This window comes from Sceloporus undulatus, chromosome 4 (assembly GCF_019175285.1).
Source record: "Sceloporus undulatus isolate JIND9_A2432 ecotype Alabama chromosome 4, SceUnd_v1.1, whole genome shotgun sequence".
NCBI lineage: Eukaryota > Metazoa > Chordata > Lepidosauria > Squamata > Phrynosomatidae > Sceloporus > Sceloporus undulatus.
Genome location: NC_056525.1, coordinates 25,559,048 through 25,563,677, shown reverse-complemented (window position 1 = coordinate 25,563,677; position 4,630 = coordinate 25,559,048).

Here is a 4,630-nt window from a genome sequence, read left to right as displayed (position 1 = left end):
TTTGAGGAGAGGTTTAGGGAGCAGGGCATCTCTAGCCTGGGGGATGAGGAGGTTAAGGGGGACATGTTGTTGTTTGTTGTTGTATGCCTCCAAGTCATTTCTGACTTAAGGTTGTTGTTGTTCTTCTGAGTTAAGGTGACCCTCTGACAGGGTTTTCTTGGCAAGTTTCTTCAGAGTGGGTTTGCCATTGCCATGGTTCAATATGTGAAGGGATGTCCTCTTGAGGATGGAGCAAGCTTGTTTTCTGCTACAGAGACTAGGATCCAGAGCAACGGAGGCACACTAGAGGAAAAGGGTTTCCACCTCAACGCTGGGAAGAATGTCCTAAAGGTAAGCGCTCTTTGACAGAGGAATAGTGGTGATGTTTTCTCCTTTGGAGGCTTTCAAAGAGAAAACACACAACACACACATTCCCTCTAGTTGCAGAACAGCCTGCAACCCTCAAAATAAAGCAGCCTGTCAGCAGTGTCTTTCTGCATGGCTGGGGGTTGGAGTCCCTTTAACGCAATGATTTGAATGTCTCCACCAAACGCATCTGAGGAAGTAGGCTGTAGTCTAGGAAAGCTCATGCTCCCAATTTCTTTCAGTCGGTCTCAAAGGTGCTACAGGCTCTCTCTATGGACCGATTCTACAGACTGACACGGCTATATCCTTGAATGCCATGATTTTAAGGCCTGCTGTACTTACCTTGGGGTGCTTTGAGTGAGAGTTCCTGCATGGCAGGCCTTGGACTGGATGGCCCTTGGGCTCTCTTCCAACTCTACCATTCCTTTGAAGTTTGGACTAAAATCTGGAGCTGTTTAAAAGCCCTTTAAGCAGCCAGCCGCCAGGCGCTGAGGCAGAAAGGGAGGAGGAGGAGGGCCGCAAGAAGCCAGCGGGGCAAGGGCGCACTCTCCCTCCATCGTGGCAGCGCGGGGTAGTGGTTGTTTGAGCCACTCTGAAGAGCCAGGTTTGAATCCAGAAGCCCACTGGGCGACCCTGGGCGAGGCACACTCTCTCAGCCCCAGAGGATGGCATTGGTAACCCCCTGGGAGAGAGTCGCCTTGAGCCGGAAAAGGCTCCCGCCCGAAGCCGTGTCCGAAAGGGAGGGAAAGGGCTAAGGAAGCCCCTCGGGGCGCCCCTCGTCCCAAGCCCCGCGGCAGCAGTCGCCCCCTCGGAGGCCGCTTTCCCTCCCTTCCTCGGCTGGAGGCCAGGAGGGAAGGCCAGGGGAGAAGCGCCCTTTGGGGGAGAGCTCGCCGGAGAGCTCCGGGGCCACGATTAGCTCCGCTTCCAGGGCTGCCTCCACACTCCGGAACTAATCCGGTTTGGCTCGCGGCCACGGCTCCGTGCTATGGAATTCTGGGAATGGTCGTTGGTCGGGAGCAGCACACCTGGCTTTCCCTCGCATTGAGCCGGGGCGGATGGCCCGAGTGAGAGCGTTCTCGCCTGGTCCCCAACCAACGGCTGCTCCCAGAATTCCACAGCATGGCAGCCGCTGCCAAATCGGACCATTCCCATAATTCCACAGCATGGAGGGGGGGCAGAGAAAGCGTCCAAACCCAGACATTCCCGAATTCCATAGCACCCAGAGCCCTCCGCAGAGAAGAAGAGGAGAAAGGGAAGACCGAGGATGAGGAGAGACTTACTTGGCCAGAGGGAGCTGGGCGTCGGAGAGGGAAACGCCGGGTCGATCGAGGGAGGCTCCTGTTCCTTCTGGAGTCCCTTTTGGGAATAGGAGAGGAGGAGGAGGAGCCCCGGCATCATGGCACCAGAGAGAGAGAGGAGGAGGAGAGGGAGGAAGGCACGCCCCGCAAACGCAGCCCAGGCGCTTCGTGCATCCTCACTGGAGAAATAACCCGGTTTGGCAGCGCTTTAACTTTGTCTCACTCTTTGCTATGGAATTCTGGAGTTGGATTTGTTGGGGCCCAGAGCGAGAGCGGCTCCGCTCTGGGCTCCAACAAACTCCAATCCCAGAATTCCATAGCCTTGAGCCAAACAACGAGTTAAAGCACTGCCAAACCGGATTATTTCTCCAGTGTGGATGCAGCCAGGCCCCATAGGCCTGTTCCCACTTACCGGTCGCCTTTTTTCCCCCTGTAAAAGGACCCACTCATGGTTCATGTTCACAAAAGGGTCGGTTCAAAATGGACCCACTCCAGCCGGCCGAAGGGCAAATTTAAATCCATCCCGATCCGCATCTGGTCCACACCTGCGAGGAATCGATTTATCCAAAAAGACATGGGAAAAACAACCAGCGTCAAAAAAGACGTGGGTGAAATGGGTCTGGCGCATGGCCCCCCACCCGCTCTGAATCATTTCAGCGATTCGGTTCAAGTGGGAACCAGAGTCAATTGAACCGGTTCAAACCAATTTGCAACCCGGTTTTAAAGGCAGTGGGAATCAGGCCTAAGTTTTAGTCATAGGTTCTCTTTTTAGGCGCGTCCAGGTCCTCCAGTGCAACTCTGAGGCCCCTGACCTCCTTGGAATGGAGACATTGGATTGCAAGAGAGAGCTCCCTGTTGAGATGCAAATGGACTTTAAATGCCCTGGACTTTGGAAATCTCCCTATTTATTGCCACATGGCCAGAAGAAGGAGGAGCCTTTTTGCACAAAATATATCCTCCTCAGCATACCATCTTTACTAAGGACTGAAAGAAGAGGCAGGCATCTGGCTAACAGCTCCATTTCCCCCCTCCTCTTTGGTTTGTAACATCTTGCCTGATGAAGAAGCCCATGGAGCTTCAAAAGCTTGCAATGAGTATATTGTGCATTTTCGGTTGACCAGTCAAGGTATTGTGGATGGATTTTTGTTGACATTTGACCAGAAGTGGCACTGAAGGACCTTGAGATTCCTAGAGAGAGAGAGCACTCCACTAGGCATTTGGAGCTCCTCCTGCGCAATTCAGTGGTCAACTTGGAGTTTATCGCATGGGAGGGATGCCATGCAAAAACGGGATTGAAAGTGAGGGGGGGGGGGAACCCCACAAAAGTGGATTTATTATCAAACAACTTCCAAGTTAACCAAACATTAATCTGGACAGAAAGTAGAAAAGACATGCAAAAAGGAAATTGATTTTCAGACAACGTCACTGTTAAAGATGCATTAACGTGACATTAACCCAGCTAGAAGGTTGACAAAACATTATCCTTTTTACTGCTGGAAAATCCGGAAAGTAAAAAAGAACCACGGTTTGTTGACTTTCTAGCCGGTTTAATGCTGCCTTAACCCTGATGTGTCAATCACACTTTTGCATGTCTTCTTACGTTTTTTTTTCCAGGTTTTAAATCCCATTTCTACACAGGATGCCTCCCGTGTGATAAACTCTAATGTCTGGCAGATGTTAGCCACAGAGTTGCACTGAAGGACCTAGAGATTCCTAGAGAAGTGTATTTTCAGGCAGAAACATAGTGCTTTTGTTATTTGTGGTTTTTCCACATTCACAGCGGTCCTGTGCCCCTAACCCCAGTGAATGTGGAGGGATAAGTGTACATATCTATGCCACTAACTGATGTACTAAAGCCCAGTGGTCCATTTGTTATATTTTATTGCTTTGACTTTTAATATATATTAATATGTATTAACTTCTATGGCATCTTTATTTTGTTTTATTCATTTTTAATTGATTGTATGTATAGTGTACATTTGTATGTACTGTGTAAATTTACTGCACTTTATAAATAAAGCTTAATAATAATAACGATAATAGCTCCCAGAAGCCTCAGCCATGTTGGCCAATAGTCTGGGATGCTGGAAGTTGAAGTCCAAAATCCTATAAATAATAATTATTATTATTATTATTATTTATACCCCGCTCAGAGCACAGTTTGGGGAACACTGTGCTAAGCGGTTTACAAAACTAGATTACTGCACCATACTCTTATAGCACAGCTATTCCACTTTTAACTGCTCTGGCTGCCTCCTGTCTCATTCTGGGATTTGCAGTTTAAGAAGGGCATTTAGAATTCTAAGCCAGAGAGCTCTTAGGACTCACTGAACTACAAACCCCAGAATGCAACAGGAGGCAGACAGAGCAAAGTGGAATAGCAGTACTATAAGAGGGTAGTGCGATAATGTGGATGGCGAAGCTCCTATTTGCTTTTAGCATAACATCAATATACAGTGACACATTTCATTTCAATTCATTTATTATGGCAAATAGCCAGCACAACACATTTATGCCAGATCTCACAGTTAGACAATGTAGCAAAGTGGAAAGTGTAAGCTAATTGCCCCCAACAAGCTGGGTACTCATTTTAGCCACCTTCAGAACGATGCTGGGCTGAATAGATCCGGAGCCCCTGGCCGGTATTACTCACAACCTGAGGTTTGTGAGTGAGTGGCTGCAGTACAGGCATTTAACCACCAGGGCTCCATCAGGGATTCTAGACAGAAGCTGTGTAAGGTCCCAAACACACTGCTGAAATAATCCAGTTTGAAGTCAGAGATATAACTGGCCCGGTACAGACAAGCACGTTGTGGCGATATTACGGCTCGATAGGGCTGGGCGTCCAGAAGTGCCCAGCCCTAGTGATGTCACAGGTGCGCACACCCATCCACACAGTGGAGGCAGCTGTGGCGCAGCATACAGATGCCTGCCAACAGAAGTGACATCATAGGGATGCATTGCAGCCCTTATGAGGGCGCAAAAAG